Raw genomic sequence first — 17593 nt, 5'->3', positions numbered from 1 at the left:
TAATTGGGTAAAAAATAATTTATTGGAAAACAGCTATACAACTTAGAATGGATTTGCGGCAAATTGTACCATAAATAGATTTTCTTTAAGTGGCTAAACAAAGTTTAAAAGCAAGTAACAATGAAAGAAAATGTTTCTGATACAGGCCCAGTAGTACAAAAAATTGTGTATGAGTACCTAGATTATACACCTGTTTTGCAATAGTGCAACTTTTAAATACATATTGTTGACTGTCCACGCAGAGTTACAACTTCACACTTCAACAACAACATGCTGACAGTTCCTAAAGAAAACTACTTTTAAAAAGGCATAACCCAGATGTCCCCTTATTTGACCAACTCCATCTAAGTTTAGATGTGCAGGAGGGCTTAGATATATCCAAAGTAAGCCACGTGTAAAGTGTTACTTGATCAATTTTCTAAGATAAGGTTTCAGGACAATGACAGTAAAATAAGGGAAGAAAACATGGAGGAATGAAGTCCTAATTACTATACATGCTTTTTTTTTTGACAGTAGGGGGAAACCTTTTACTGATAAGTTACAAAGAAAAGGCAAATAACCAGTTTTGTTGAAGAAATTTAACACATTCTGTACAATGTCTTCACTTTGCTGTCATCATTTGTACAAACTCTTCATAGTTTGCTTGCCCATCACCATTAATGTCTGCTTCCCTGATCATTTCATCAACCTCTTCATCTGTTAACTTCTGTCCAAGGTTTGTCATCACATAGCGAAGCTCTGCTACACTAATAGAGCCATTGCCATTCTTATCAAACACAAGGAATGCTTCTCTGATTTCTTCTTCACTGTTTGTGTCTTTCATTTTTCTTGCCATCATTGTCAGAAATTCTGGGAAGTCAATTGTGCCGTTACCATCAGCATCCACTTCATCAATCATGTCCTGTAACTGCTTCTGTGGGATTCTGCTCAAGAGACCTCATTACAGTTCCTAGTTCTTTTGTTGTTATAGTTCCATCACCATCCTTGTCAAATGTGAAAAAACTTCTTTGAATTCTGCAATCTGCTCTTCAGTCAGTCGGTCAGCCATGCTGCAAGCATGACCAGTCTACAAGATGTGACCACACAACCACTCAGCTTGCCCGCTCCACTCGGACTAATTCCAAATTTGATCTCTTTTTTGGGGTTCTATTTCTTTGAAAAATGCTTGCATTAAATCTCTAGATTGCTTTGGGTAACATGGCCATTTTAAATATGTTCATTCCATAAACATGAACTATCCTTCCATTCCTTTGTGTCTTTTTCAATTTTTTTCAACAATGTCTTGTAGTTTTCAGTGTATAGGTTCTTCACATCCTTTAAGTTTATTCCTATTTTTGTTGAAATTGCAAATAGAATGGTTTTCTTCATTTCTTTTTCTGATATTCCATTGTTACTATACAGGAATGCAATGAATTTTTGTCTTTGATTTTGTATCCTGCAACTTTACTGTATTTATTGTTTCTAATTGTCTTTTGGTGGAGTCTTTAAGGTTTTTCATGTCATCTGCAAAGAGTGACAATTTAACTTCTTCATTCCCAATTTGTATGACTTTTATTTCTTTTTCTTGCCTGATTGCTCTGGCGAGGATTTCTAGTACTGTGTTGAATAACGGTGAGAGTGGGCATCCTTGTTCCTCATCTTAGATGAAAAACTTTCACTTTTTTACTATTGGATATATTAGCTGAGAGTTTGTCATTTATTATGTCGAGGTACTTTCTTTACATACCCATTTTATTGAGTGTTTTAATCATGAATGGACGTATCTTGTCAAATGCTTTTCCTGCATCTGTTGATATGATCATATGATTTTTATTCTTTATTTTGTTAATGTGGTGTATGACATTGATTTGTATATGTTGAACCAAGCTTGCATCACTGGAATGAACCCCACTTGATGATGATGTATTATCATTTTAATGTATTGTTATATTCAATGTATTAGTATTTTGTTTAGGATTTTTGCATCTATACTCATCAGAGATACTGGTCTGCAGTTTTCTTTTTGTGTGTTCTCCTTGTCATTTTGGTATCAGTGTAATTTTGGCCTCATAAAATGAGTTAGGAAGTATTGCCTCGCCTTCAATTTTGGGAAGAGTTTGCAAAGGATAGGTATTAAATCTTCTTTGAATGTTTGGTTAAATTCATTAGTGAGGCCATTTGGTCATGGACTTTTACTTTTGGGGACTTTTCTTAAGACTTTCAATTTCCTTACTGTTCATTGGTCTGTTTAGATTTTACAATTCTTCATGATTTTGTCTAGAAAGGTTATATATTTCTAGGAAGTTGTCCCTTCTAGGTTATCAATGTTGGTGGTACATTGCCTTTCATAGTTTTCTTGTATAGTCCTTTGTATTTCTGTGGTGTCCATTGTAACATCTCCTCTTTCATTTCTGATTTTATTTATTTGAGTCCTTTCTCTTTGTTTCCATAGTGAGTCTAGCCAGAAGTTTATCAATTTTATTTATCTTTTCAAAGAACCAGCTCTTTGTTGCATTGATTTTTTTTTCTATTGTCTCTTTGTTCTCTGTTTCATTTAATTCTGCTCTAATTTTTATTATTTGCCTCCTTCTACTGACTTTGGGCTTCATTTTTTGTTTTCCTAGTTATTTAAGGTGAAATGTTAAGCTGTTTATTTGAGATTTTTCTTATTTCTTGTGGTAGGCCTGTAATGCCTACTTCTCTCCTATTATCACTTTTGCTGCATCTTCAAAATTTTGGTGTGTTGTATTGTTATTCTTGTTTATGTCTATGTATCTTTTGATCTCTTCTTTTGTTCCTTCTTTGACCCAATCATTGCTCAGTAGCATGTTTTTTAGTCTCCACATGGTTTTTTCCAGCTTTCGTTTTGAAGTTGATTTCCAGTTTTAAAGTGCTGTGGTTGGAGAATATACTTGGTATGATTTCAGTCTTCTTAAATTTGTTGAGTCTAGTTTTGTGCCCCAAGATATGGTCCATTCTTAAGAATGTTCCTGTGTACTAGAGAAGAATGTATATTTTGGTGTTCTGAAATGAAAAGCTCTGTAAATATTTGTTATGTCTATTTGGTCTCATGTGTCATTTAAGACTGATGTTTCCTTATTGATTTTCTGTTTGGATGATCTAGCCATTGCTGTCAGTGGAGTATGTAGGCCCCCTACTATAATTGTATTTTTGTCAGTTTGTCCCTTTAGTTCTGTTAGCAATTGCTTTATACATTTTGGTGCTCACAGGTTGGGTACATATATATTGGTAAGTGTTATGTCTTCTTCATGTTTTGTCCCTTTTATCATTGTAAAATGTCTATCTTTGTCTATTGTTACCTTTTTTTAATCTTGAAATCTATTTTGTCTGATGTGAGTATGGCTATATCCACTTTTCTCTGGATGCCATTTGTTTGGAGTATCATCTTCCACCCCTTCACTTTGAGTCTGTTTGTCTTTGTAGCTGAGATGGGACTCCTGAAGGTAGCATGTAGTAGGGTTTTTATTTTTCTTATCCATCCCACTATTCTGTGCACTATAATTGGTGAGTTCAGCTCATTTATATTTAGGATGATTTTTTATATATGATTACTTCCTATAGCCATTTAATCTTATGTTTTCTGGTAGCTCGGTGTCTCCATTATTTCTTTTCCCTCGTGTTTGTGTTATTTTACTTTGGTGGTATTCTGTGGTTCCCCCCTCCACGCCCCACTTCCTCTTTTTTCATATTATGTGTCTCAGTTCTAGGTTTTTGTTTTGTGGTTAGCATTGGGTTTATGCAAAAAAGTTTCATATAATAGTCCTTTTTCTTCTGATTTCATTTTATCTCCATTCACCTGTGCAAGTTTAGTTCTCCCCCCTCCCCTTTATATTTTTGTTGTCACAAATTATCCCTTTTTATGCTGTGCATTCATTTCCAAATTGCAGTAGGTATTGTTTTCTTTTCTTAAAAATGCTTTTACCCCCTTAACCTTTATGTTATATTTAAGTGTTTATTACCTTTAACAGAATAGTCTCAACAAGAGTTGTGATTTCCTGATTCTGTCTGTTTGTCATCTTACAGTTTTGTATCCTTTTGTGTTTTTATTTCAAATAGAAGAACACCTTTTAGCATTTCTTGTAATGCAAGTCTTGTGGTAGAAAATTCCCTCCACTTCTGTTTGTCTGGAAAAGCCTTTATTTTTTCTTCATATCTAAAGGATAACTTTGTCAGATATATTATTTTTGCTGGTGATTTTTCTCTCTCAATATTTTGAATATTTGATTCCACTTTCTCCAAGCTTGTAGTGTTTCTGCTGAAAAATCCAATGATAAACTAATGGGGTTTCCTTTATAAGGTGTTATCATCTTTTTCCTGACAGCCTTGTGAATTCTTTCTTTGTCATTAACTTGACAGCTTTAATATAATGTGCCTCGGAGGAGGCCTTTTTGCATCGAGATAATTAGGTGTTCTATTAGCTTCTTGGATTCGAGGTTCCAGCCCTTTCCATTGGAATTTGAAATTCTCATCAATTATGGTTTGAATAAGCTCTCTCTTCCCTTCTCCCTCTCTCTTCCTTCTGGTATACCCGTTATTCTTATATTGCTCTTTCTAATGGAGTCAGGTAGTTCTCAGAATGTTCTTCCATTTTGTTACTCTCAATTCTTTCCCTTCTTCCACCTAGTTCTCATAGAGTTCTTTCATTATTTTTTTACTTTCAATTCTCTCTTCCACCTGAGTCATTTCTAGATTTCTATCTTCAGTATCACTAATTATTTCCTCCATCTGGTCTGCTGTATTTCCTAAGCTCACTAGTTCATTCTTCATCTCATTTATTGAGTTCTTTAGTGCTGGAATTTGTTTCATTCTTTTTTATAGTTACAGTCTCTTTGGTAAAGTGTACCTTTGTTCATTTATTCTTGAGCTCATTGAATTGCTTTTCTTAAATTTTTTGTATCTCATTGAGTTTTCTCAGCTGTGCAATCTTGAATTGTTTATCACTTACATCACAGTCTTCTATATCTTTAAGTTTAGAGACTTAAAAGTTTAGAGACTTGGAAATTGTTCAGTTTCTTTCTGATCTACCTTATTATGTTGGGTATTCCTTATGCCTGGAGGATTATTTCTCTGCCTGGGCATTTGTGGGAATGAAATCATTTTTATTTAAGTATTTGACTCTTAACAGTTTATCAGGTTGACAAGTAGAGGTCTTTCTTTTGTTTCCAATAGGTGGTAGTGTAGTGTAAGATTTTGCTTTCTCTCACTTGTACTACTGGGACTTCTGGGATCTCTGTGGGGCGGTGTTGCCTTGGCCTTGGAAAATGCCCTGTATTCCCCGAGTAGGTAGGTGTCCACTTTATGACCTGGTTGCCTTGATCTCAGGGCACCTCCTCTATGGTGTGATGTGGCAGGCTATGGGTCTCCTGTCCTATGTGTTCCAGCACAGCTTTTCTGCAGCCAAAAGGGGCCAGCTGCACCACTCTATGTGAAGTGTCTCAGCTGCTTCTGTCAGGCTCTGCCTTGATGGGTAGGGGAAGGATAGGCAAAGGAGAGCAGGTTCACGTGTCTGTGGCTCTGTTCTTTCCAGTGGGTTTAGCCATAATGAGTAAAGAATACGTAGGCTGGAATGTTGTTTCTGCCATTTTTTGACCTGCTGACTGAGGGTTTTAATGCCAGATGGGCCACAGGAAGGTGGGTGGGGGCAGGACCTTGTAGCTGCGGCATTCTTTGTCTAATGATGGCAGCTTTTGGAATGCTGCCACCCTTTGTGCTGCTTTTCTACCCCGACACTGGGCTCAGCCTCAGTGTGTACTGGCCACCCTGACCCAACTGCTGCTCTTCCCCTCTGGTCTACCCAGTAGAAGTTGCACCCCAACCCTTCACTGCTATTGCGTCTGCTGGAGCCGTGGTGAGCAACAGACTGCATCTGTGGCTCCCATCTATTTTGTCTGTGTCCTTTTCCCCCATCTTGCTTCCCCTGCTTGCTCCAACATGCCCACCTTCAGATATCTTGATGTGTGAATCCCTCAGATGTATTTGTGTGTTGAGCAGGGAATCCTTTGTTGAATCATAGCTTCCCAACATGTTGTATTTTCAAGGGGAGAGACTTGGAGGTCGCCTCATGCTACCATGCTGCTGACATCACTCCACCACTCTTTCTTTGAACCCACGCACCACCCCTGTTCTAATGATGTAATGCCAAATGCTCATTGAATAAAGATGCCTTTAGCCTCTGGCAGCCACACATTCAAAGAAAAAGACAAGGTCCCAGACTGAAGTAGGTAACTCCATGTTTGGGGAAAGTCTTAGAAAACAAGATGATGCTATCAGTGGTATATCATATTGGATGTGTATGGCATCTCTGGGAGAGCCTGATGGACGAAACAGAAGAAGAATTTGGGTTGAAGGGGATGTAGTCCTCAGCAGAGCTTGGGACAGCCTGAGACAGTTGTGAGGGTCAAGAAAAAAAAAAAGGCAGGGCTAAGTCCAAGACCAGAAAATGGTAACGTAGGAACAGAGATCTGGAGGAGAAGACTAGAATATACCGCCAAGACTTTCCTCTTCTTCTAGGTTAGAACTTTTTTGGGGTTAGGGGCCATATTTTCTTTGGCTATGTGTCATTTCAGGATCACAGTGCAGTTCTTCATTCAAAGCCCACATTTAATAAATGCTTTATGAATTACTGTACCATGTGAGATCATAAATCACAAACTCCATTGACATCCACAAGTGATAAGCCCATTGAGAGATTCTTTACTGCTGGTGTGAACACTAGGTGAGAAAGCAACCAGTGTGCACCAAGGCATGAATGCTCCATAGGAAACCCAAGAACCGGCACTGAGCTACAACATTGTGTGCTCAGGTGAGCATTTCAGGCTGGCATAAACTGTTAGTTGATTAGCAATATAGGCCTGTGGTGAGCCCCACTACCCGTTTCTTTTAGTGCCTAAAATCTGAATGGGAGTCCCTCTAACTGGGGAGCTATATAGATAGGCCCTGAATACAAAGTCTCCTCCAACACGTTGGAAGCTTGTTGTAGCTATTCATAAAAATGAATTCTACTGGTGTCCCCACGGTGAGTAAGCTCCAGAGAGGTAGGATGCTAATAATGTCAAAGGGAAAATAAAGTGAGAAAGGTGTCTGCTGGGTGAGCACACATGTTGAGAAGACTTTTGCACATAAGGCTCACACACCTCTGGTTAGTATCTGGGATTACTTGTCAGTCTTCAATTGTATTAGGTTGGTGCAAAAGTAATTGCGGTTTTTGCAATTTTTTTTTTTTTAACCGTTTAAAGTGCAATTACTTTTGCACCAGCCTAATAGAGTCCTGCATGCAATCACCTAGCACATCTTACAGAAAGTGTATATCTTCCTTATCTCCCCTACACTGGTAAAACCCAAGTCTGGCCCCCGTACTTTCTGTGTTAATTTCCTGTGGCTGCTGTAATAAATTACCACAACCTTCATGGAGTAAAATAACAAATATTTTCTCACAATTATGGAGGCCAGAGGTCTGAATTCAAAGTGTCAACAGGGATGCACTCCCTCTGATATTTGTAGGGGAAGTATCTGTTCCTTGTCTCTTCTAGATGATGGTGGCTGCTGGCACTGCCTTGGCATTTCTTGGCTTGTGGCCACATTTCTCTCTGATCCATCTTCACATTGCTTTCTCCTTTGTGTGTCTCTGCCAAAACCTTTCTGCCTCAATCTTATAAAAACATACATGATTGTATGTAAAGCCCACCTGGATAATCCAGGATATATGTCTCCTCTCAAGATCCTTACATTAGTCACATCTTTTGGCGTATAAATCCTTAAGTTATTCACATCTTTTACAACATATGGTTACATTCACAGATTCTAAGGATTATAGGACATGGACATATGTTTTGCGAGACCACCATTCAGTCTACTACCCGTTCTGAGATTAACACAACCCACCATTTATAAAACAAAACTAGGACACTTGGTGCAGAAAATGTATTCACTGGAGTCTTGACAGCCTGGAGTGATTTCAGACTGGAAATCATAAGACCGAAGAGATCTACATTGACATTTTGGGAAAGGAGAGAGATGGAAAAGTTTCCTGATGGTAGCCAAGAAGTGAAAGGGTTCAAGGCACGGAAGGGACTCATAGGAGGGGAGTAGGATCATTCACAACTCCAGGAGCCTTAAGTAAGGCCACATTAGCTTGGAGGGATTTTAGATAAGATATCCAAAGTACGAGGTTGGTAAAGGTTAAGAGCAAGAGACATTAGAATGAACCATCGAATGGGGTGGGCCATGAAGAATGGCTTGAAGGTGACACCACTGCCTACAATACGACCCACCAGATTAAATCTAGACAGATGAGGAAGGCTGGCAGGTCATCTGGGAAAGGCTCTTTAGGGCATTCTGAAGAAACGCCTCTTTTCTTCAGAGGATTTGACCTGTCCAGCATGCACCCCACCCCCAACCCATGGAGGAGTAAGGATGGTGTTACCCTTGGCTGGGACAGAGCCTTGCTGATCATACACAGCCTAAGATATAAGTCTCCATTGACCCAAACAGGGGCATATAGAGGTACATCAGAAGCTCTGGTGTAAACCAGTGAGAGGTTTTAAGATGATTAAGGTGAACAGGAAACCACAAGCACCTACCATTGTTACAGAACAACCAACCCCAAGTACCAAAGGGAGGAAGATGACTACCCCTGTCAACCTATAGCTAGAGATGGTGGCAAGGCTAAATGACCTACCCATGTTCCTCTTCTTCTTCCCAATTGGTCCCCCCCACCCCCACAAGGTTCCTGCCTGCTCTTGCCTGGCTCAAACACTGTTTTCATCTTGCATCACTCTCATGAAGTCTGCCTTTCCACCAGTTCCCAACCTCTTTTCCTAAATCACTGCACTTCTGGGTTTACCCTGTTGACATTCTAGGTGAAGACAACATGAAGGTAAAAAGAGCCCTTCAAGGGAATTCAAGAAAAAAAAAGCCTCTCCCACAACAACCATCCCTTCATGAAAATCTAAAAGAACAGGAAGGCCAACGCTATTGAGCAATTATCACAGGCTGAATAAGAAACTGAATGAAAATCATTTCCTACTGGGAAGGACCAAGTACCCTGGAAAACTCTACCACTTCAAGTAATGACCTGTGTAGCCAGTAGCTATAGAGCAATGTAGCTTGAGAAATGGTCAACTGTGTAGAGATTGAATCTAACGGCAGCAGAGAACGTGGATGATGATGATTAAAATAAAATAAAGAAATAAATAAAATAAACAAGTTATGAAAAGGAAATATTTGTGTCTCTGCAAGTTCACTAATGGTAGGAAAGGAGAAAAGAAAGGGAAGAGGCAGGTGCGTAAAAAAGCAGCTAAGTGGGGTCCTCCAGGGCTGGGGGCCAGACCAGCAGGTCCACAGTTAGCCAGACATTGGGCAATACGCATTGGATGAGGACTGCATTGAAGACAGATTTCTTCAACACTATCCCCCTGGCAAGAAGGAAGAAAAATCACTTTGGAGTTTCTGAGTGTGTTTGGGGTGGAGGGTGACGTTAGGTTCAAAAATTGTTGTGATTTATGTTTTGATATATAAGGTTCAAATGACCACATTTTAGTACTTATACTTTAATAAATATTGTATTCCACAAGGAACTTAATTTGGGGGAGTCCCTGTTATGCAGTTGGCCTAAGACACAGGCTGATTAAGCTGTCCCCGTGCCTTTATAAAGTTAAGTTCTTAATGGTTTGGAATTTTTTAAGCTTACTTTTCGCACACATCTAGTCTGAAATCCTTGTGGTCTAATACAATATATAATACTTATACCCCTGAGTTTAAATATTAGATTCTAAATAAACAATGATTTGAAAGTCAAAGAGAAAACTTGGTGTTAGTTCCGTTCTGTCACTGTTATATGATGTCATGTTTTTATATCTAAGTGAATGTATTTATTTACAAGTCTATAAAGTAATTTCTTATAACTTTCTTTTAAAAATGTCTCTTAAATAAATAAGATTTAAAGAAATGAAAAGGTAAAAATATCTCTTAAAAAGTTTTTACTAGCCTCAGTTTATCTTTTAACATAATTTAATCTTCAATTCTGAGATAACTTTGTCATTTTTTACTGCATTGAAGAAAATCTCTTCATTTTTCCCAGTTTTTTTTGTACATTTCTATTCTTAAGTATTGATTTTAGAGTCGATGAGGTTTTTCATATACTCAAATGCTTGCTTGAGTGTGTTTAGTTTGGTGGGGAATGTTATCTTACGGTTTTTCTCTGCTTTATAGCTGCTTTGTTTAGAAAGCGGTCTCCTTAGTCCAAATGTGTTGAATTGGATCTCACTTTTTAAAATTGTAAGCATGAGTTTATATTGATTTATTCAATTTTCTTATATTTATTTTGTGGTACTTTTACTTCAAAAGAGCCTGCTCTGAAAATGCAGCCGATTCCAGATTTTGTTCTACATTTTTGGAAGATGTTGATTGTGCTCTTTTCACTTCTTTTTTTCTTTTCTTTTTAATTCTGTTTGCAATAGTTTATTTTTTAACTTTTATTTATTTTAAGTGTGTTTTTCCAGGACCCATCAGCTCCATGTCAAGTAATTGTTTCAATCTAGTTGTGGAGGGCGTAGCTCACAGTGGCCCATGTGGGGATCGAACCGGCATCTTTGGTGTTATCAGCACCACACTCTAACCAACAGAGTTAACCGGCCACCCCAGTATCTTCATATCTAAATGTGTTTCTTATCAGCAGCATCTAATTAGGCTAATCTGACAGTATCTTCTTTTAATTGGGGTTACAATTGGTATTTAATATGATTATTGATATGGTTAGAGTTATCAGTTTCTTATTTATTGTCAATCTGTCCCACGTTTCCTGTGGAATTTCTATTTTTCATCTTTTCTCAGACAACATTTGGATTATCTATTATGTTTCAATTTTATCTCCTTTGACGGCTTTTTAGCTACCAATTCTCTATTTGTTACTTGAGGTTGTTTTGGACTTTATACCGTACATCTCAAACATCTCACAGTCCACCTTCAAGTGATGTTACATCATTTCACATACAGTAAAAGAAACTTAAAATAGAACACTTCTATTTCTTTCCTCTCAGCCTGCATGCTATTGGCATTATACATTTTAATTTTACTAATTTTTAAAACCCCACATACATTATTATTACTTTTCTTTAAACAGTCAATCATCTTTTAAATTTACATACTAAAAATTATTATAGTAAGACATGTCGTTATCATTTTGTGCACTCTTTTTTCTTTGCATAGATCTATGCTTCCCACTCGTAATTCTCATTAAGTCTGACAGACGTCCTTTGGCATGTCTTGTAGACTGGATCTTCTGGTGATGAATTCTGTTAGTCTTTGTGTGTCTGAAACATAATTTATTTTGTCTTCACTTTTGAAATTCATTTTTTCTGTGCATTGAATTCTAGGATGACAGCATATTTTTTCTTTTAGTCCTTTAAAGAGTTTTCACCGGAAGCAGCATCTGCGAATCAGGAAGCAGAGATGTGGGCATGAACTTGGCTCTGACAGCAGGTGAAGGGCAGTTGCTCCTAAGGGTGAAAGGGTGGAGGTGTGAGCATATCAGATCTGTATGCACAGGGTCCCTTTCCACACCCACAGATACTTCATGGCCTCAGCAAGTAGCATGGACACAGTTTTCCTCCACCAAATTCATGGGTTTGTGTTATTTTCTGTTATTTTCTGCTGTGAGAAATGTGTCATTTCTCTACAAGAGATGTTAGTTAGTGACTCTTAGGACTGTGGGGGACGCTACCTTCTGGGCATTTTTGAAGTCCTTCCCTTTGTGCATTTAAGAATCACTTTTCCCAGAGGCTGTAGTGTATTTGCAGGTCCTGATACACCCTATGGGCTTTATTTATACTTTGGGTGTGAATACGGGAGGTGTTACTTAGGGGGACGGGGGGGGGGGGGGGGGGGGCTGTGCCGGCGTGTTTACACACTCTAAACCCCCCACCCAGGCTGCCCCCATTTCTAAGGAGCATCAGAGCCTAGTGTTCAGCTGTGATCAACGCAAGGGGCATCGTGTCCCTTGGGAGCCCTTATTCATCCACGGCAATTGGATCCATGCCTGTAACGTGCAGGAACTGTGGCCAGGACACCGATGGAAAGCTGACGCACAGCAGGGCCCTGCTTTCAAGGCACTGGCAGTCAGGTAGGGGAGGAAGAGGCCGCTACACAAACAGGTGAAGTAAGGAGGTCGTGGCAGAGATGGAGGTAAGAGTCCCCTCCCTCCCCATTCATGAGGACACGGGAGTGAGGACGCTGGGCTTCCGATTCTGGTTCCTCAGCAAGGTGAAGGGAAACCACTGCCTGTCTGTCCTCACGTCCAGTTCCGCCTGGGCACCAGAATCAGGACGTTTTTGTCTTCTTCCTCCCGAGACACAGTAGACAAGGGTGCAGGTCACCAGGATCCAGCTCCCTCCTGCTCAGTGGCAAAGATGGGGTGTGTCGCAGACCAGGTGTTTAAAGAGTTGTGGAGAGAAATGGACATCCCGGGGCAGCCGGGAGAGGGAAACACAGCCCATCCCACCCAGACATGGGAAGGGCACCACTGGAAGAATGAACACAGGTGACAGGTGGGCGCCCCTCTATGAACAGATGGAAGAGGAGCTGGGAGGAAAAAGGCTTTTCCCAAAAGACGGGGATGGTTGGTGATGGGCTCTGATTGGCCAGGTTTCCTCTGACGCCAGTTTCGTCTCCTGGTTCCCAAAACAATCTTGCACTCTTCCATGGGGAGTGACAGCACATTTCCATGGTGATGGCAGTAATGCTTGGTCCCCACCCCCGTCCAGTCGATTTGCTGAGGCTGCTGGTGAGAGTGGGACAGGAGGTAGGAGGAAATTGAACATAGGTTCCTTGCCACCCTCTGTCTTCTTGTGTCCCCCCGAGAGGGCCAGGCCAGGGTGTGAATGGCAGTTGTATGTGGTCGGGTCAGGGACGAGGGCAGGTATGGTACCCCGGGTGTCTTGTGTTCTCCCGATTTCCCTGACCAGTTCGACAGCAGCTTATGTTGATTTCTCAGTTGTGTCTTTTCGTTTTCTCCCTTCCATTCCCTTAAGTCTCTTCTCTCAAACATCCCCCTCGGATGCAGGCTGCTGGCAGAGGATCCCCCAAAGCTGCCAAGCAGTTGCTGTGGGGTTCACGTCAGCCAGCTCAGCTCCGGTCCTCGGATCCACCCCAATGCACATCTTGTCAATACTGAGGTACCTGCCCCTCACGGTCAATTATGTGAGCACTGGCTGCTTTGTCCCTCTCCCAATGACCGTCACTGTAGACGGGGAGAAGTAGGACGAGATGATTCAGAGAACAAAGAACTTCCTGCCTGAGCCCAAATGGGGACACAGGAACTCACCACTCAGTGCTTCAAGCAGTGAGCTGGAAAGAGTGTCGGGAATCCAGCAATATTTAGTCACCTACCTACCTAGGCGCCTTCCAACTCTAAGAAAGAGTCTGATTAATGAAGGAAAACATACGACTTAGGCCAGTAACTGTGCAGGCATTAAAGGTGCTCCATCCAGGCAAAAACAACACCTTAATGACCTTTGATGTTGTTCAGCGAGCCCCCACCTTTTAACACTCACCTGTGAGAGCCCCCACCTTTTAACACTCACCTGTGAGAGCCCCCACCTTTTAACACTCACCTGTGAGGTGTGAGTTTCACAACAAGGAACATACAAGGGAAATGATATTGACATGCTGCAGAGGGGTTTGGTGGACGGTTAAAATAACGATGCCCAGTGAATCATGTGTCCCTGTGAACACACCCTTTGCAGCAGGACCATTTCTTCTCTTCCCTGGAGGGTTTGCATTTTTTTCCCCACGCGGTGATCCTGGGCTGGGTTGTACCTGGCTTCTATCAACAGGGTGTTTCAGATGTGACATTGCTCACCTTCCTAGGCTAAGCCTGAAGGTGCTTTGTGGTTTCTGCCTTTGCCTGCTGGAACCCTGAGCTCAGCCTCTCCAAAGAATCAGGAATGAACAGCCATGTGGAGGGAGCGGCTCAGCCAGCCTAACTGTTCCGCCATTCCAGCAGGGACCTGCTCCACGTGAGGGGGCATCTTAGAGCACCCCAGCTCAGCTGAGTGCAGTCGCATGAATGACCCAGGCGAGCCCCGTAAAAGCAGTTCCCAATGAACTTATGGAATCATGGGAAATAACACATGAGTGTAGTTTTAGGCACAGATTCGGGACGGCCTGTAATGCAGCCACAGTTGGGTGGCGGCCTTGGTATCCGATAACCTAATGAGATCAGACTACTTATTTGGTTCATGGCTTTCAGTGATTTAACTTCTCTACGCTTTATTCTTCATCCACAAAGCTGTGATAATGACACATACTATCACAAATTGGTCGTTACAAAATAGTCCTGGGGATAGAGTACAGCATAGGGAATGTAGCCAATAATATTGTAATAGCTGTGTGTGGTGCTGGGTGGGTACTAGACTAATTGGGGGGATCATTTCGTAAGTTATACAGATGTCTAACTACTAAACCATACACCTGAAACTAATATAAAATAATACTCAATGTCAACTGTAACTGAAAAAAGGAAAGATACTACCTTCTTAGGGTTTTTAGTTGATTAAATGACATAACACATGTGTTCCTTACCAACTCACTGTACTGTCACTATGGAACAAAGCCTAAAGGAAAAGAGATGCTGGAAATGACCACATAAAATAGAAAATTTCACTATATCTGATTTACGTTTTATTATAAAGCTTAGAAAACACTTAGAAAATATTTAAAATGCATGATAGACCAAGAGTCAAAACATCTCTCACAAATCAAAGATATGTTGGAATCAATCATTGGAATCAATTCACATTTCAAAAGTGTTTACGAGGCTACTTGATATCTTTATAAAATACTTATGTGGAAATTTTTTTTTTAATTAAATTTATTGGGGAAATTGTTATAACAAAATGGCGTATACATTTTGACACCAAAATATAAACTGTACAGAAATAATTAAATGCATGGAATAATGCACAGCTAAATTTTAACAAAGATTATATCTGCATTATAATGGTACAGGTATTTATGTGCCTCGTGCTTTTTAGGTGTTTTCAAAATTGTTCTACAATGAATAGAAATGAACCTCACGCTCAGAAAAAAAGATAGGTTAATGAAAATGTGTTTTCCTTAGAATTCTGAAGGAAGAATAATTTGGAAGAATATATAATTTATTTTTGGTAATTATTTTCTTACTTTGAGCTCCCTGAATCTGTTCAGTTGGAGTCTTGCCTTTGTATTTTTCTTTCTCTCAACCCTGATAAATGTTAACTTATTAAAAATTATGAGGCTAAATTAATATATTCACTTGACCTATGTGACAGAATTTAACAGGGAACTTCCAGAAGGAACATGTAACCACTAAGTATCAGCTGAAGTTCTGAGGATTTTGGGGGCTGTGATATGATTGCTTTGGGACCATATATGTATCTTATCACCCTCGTCTTTGAATACCATATAGGTTCCTCATTCTCAGCCATTGTATCTGTATCGATTTAGCCTTTGCTGCATAATTAAGCCATCCAAAGTCAATGTCTATACAACTATCGTTTATTATCTCTGCAGTTGATGGTTTGGCAGGGAGTCACTTGATATATGCTGGACTTGGTTAAAGGTCAGTCTACTCCAAGTGTATCTCATTGTGCTTCTGAGACCGAGAGGTGAGTCTGGACATGCTTTTCTCATGGTGCTTGGAGAGGCGTAAGAAAATATGCATTCACCCTAAGTTTGGAAATAGCACATTTTTAGTTCTACTTCATTCTGTTTACCAAAGAAAGTCATATGGCCAAGGTCAGAGTCAAGGGATAGGAAAGGACCCCTACCCAGCATGAAAGGTACATTGCCAAATTTCACACATGACAGAAGGAATGGATAGAGCAAGGGGTGAAGCATGGGGGACATGAATAAAATCTGCCATATGAGCCTTATCTCTATTTGTTATATTAGAAAATAGATTTATTCCCTTTGATTGATAGACTAGCTTTACTTAAGTTTAAGTAGTACATTATTTTCAGAATAATTAAAATCACCTTTTTGGTAAATAAAATTATCTTGATGTTTTAGCTTACAAATTATAATTACTAATATGGCATTTATAATTTTAAACATCTGTGTGCTAAGCAATGCATCCATTATTTCAATTAGCACAATAACCCTTTGCAACAGTTATTACTAACCCTGCTTAAGAACAGGAAAAAAAAGACATAAGTGGAAAAAGGTTATGTAGTTTGCCAAAAGTGGTCCAGCGAGCAAATGGACTTTTACAGCAGGATGAACTGTCATTAAGCCAGTATCTCCAGTTCTGTATTATATCTATAATATAATAGATGTATTTCTTACATCATATTTTCTCAAATCCCACATTAGATTAAATATATAAAAAGAAAATAGATATATTTCAGTTTCCTATTTGAAACTCATTGCTTTCTTTCCATCCTCACTGTATATGTTACCAGAATTTTCATGCTGAGAATAACATTATTTGTTGAGGAAAGATTTACAAACTACTGCAAAACCATTGAGCACTTTTCATGCATCCCTGTGGTCTCAATCTTATTTAGATGTGTGTAGGGAACATAGAAGCAAGAGTTGTTTGTACCCCTATTATTTCAGGTACATGTGGGAAAATAATGGGCTTTGTGCATGTGAATCCCACATACAATTTTGAAAACTTACTCCCATGTCCATATTTCACCAGAACTAAAATGAGATGCCCAAGGTACATCTTTGTAGTTCTTTAACACCTGGTCAGTTCTTGGGCTGCCTCTTATTTCAATAAAATCCTTGGAATATTTCCAATTGTAGTCACATCAATTCCCAGCATCCTTGTAAAAACTGACTTCTAAGAATACGATCTAAAGATTAAAATGAAAAGTGATAGGTAAGCAAAACATTACAGTCGTGGTTGGAGGCAAGCATTTGTGGCATCTCAAAGTAGTCTATTGTTCTAATCACAGTGTAGCCATTTGTTTCATTTCTCTTTTCCTGTGAGGAAATACACTCCAACCCATTTATCAGTGGTCATGCCAGGTGACTTACTATGCTAGGGACTGGGAAAACACACGGATAAGATGTGATCCTTGACCTTGAGGAACTCCTAAGAGGAGAGAGCCATTTATGGAAGCTCTTACAAGGATAACTATGATCAGAGCTATAATGGAGGTATAAAACAAGTTATATGGAAGCATAAAGAAGCAAGATATGACAAGAGGTCATGAGCTAGCTTTTGAAGTCTAGTAGGATTTTGATATCATAGTGGAAATGAGCATTCATGGTTAAGAGAACGGTAAAAATCAAATGAGACTATTCCATGCAGAAATGTGGAGGCAAAGAAAATTGGGCACAAGAGTATGAGATGGTGCAAGGGATACAGAGTGACTGAAGGGATGGAAGAGGAGAGAGAACCAAATAGGTATGCAGTGGCTGAAGAGTGGAGGGCTTAAACACCTTACTAATGCATTTGAACTCTATCTTCTATATCAATTGCCTCCATATTCTTTTTTAAAACAGCTGTATTAAAGCATAATTGTTACACAAAAAACCTGCACATATTGAATATGTATAATTTGATGAGTTTGGACATATACTCTTTTCTTGGAATATAAAGCGGTTT

At 39.5% G+C, this 17593-nt stretch overlaps 1 pseudogene; it reads right to left on the bottom strand.

Annotated features, from left to right (window-relative positions):
• Positions 1 to 506: 506 nt before the first annotated feature.
• Positions 507 to 1051, bottom strand: LOC109461244 (calmodulin pseudogene; annotated as a pseudogene).
• Between the last annotated feature and the right edge of the window lie 16542 nt (positions 1052 to 17593).

Source organism: Rhinolophus sinicus, chromosome 18 (genome assembly GCF_057876585.1).
Source record: "Rhinolophus sinicus isolate RSI-liver-muscle chromosome 18, RSI-T2T, whole genome shotgun sequence".
In the NCBI taxonomy this organism is placed as follows: domain Eukaryota; kingdom Metazoa; phylum Chordata; class Mammalia; order Chiroptera; family Rhinolophidae; genus Rhinolophus; species Rhinolophus sinicus.
Note: the sequence above shows the minus strand (reverse complement) of the source record. Positions and strands in the feature narration are given on the sequence as shown.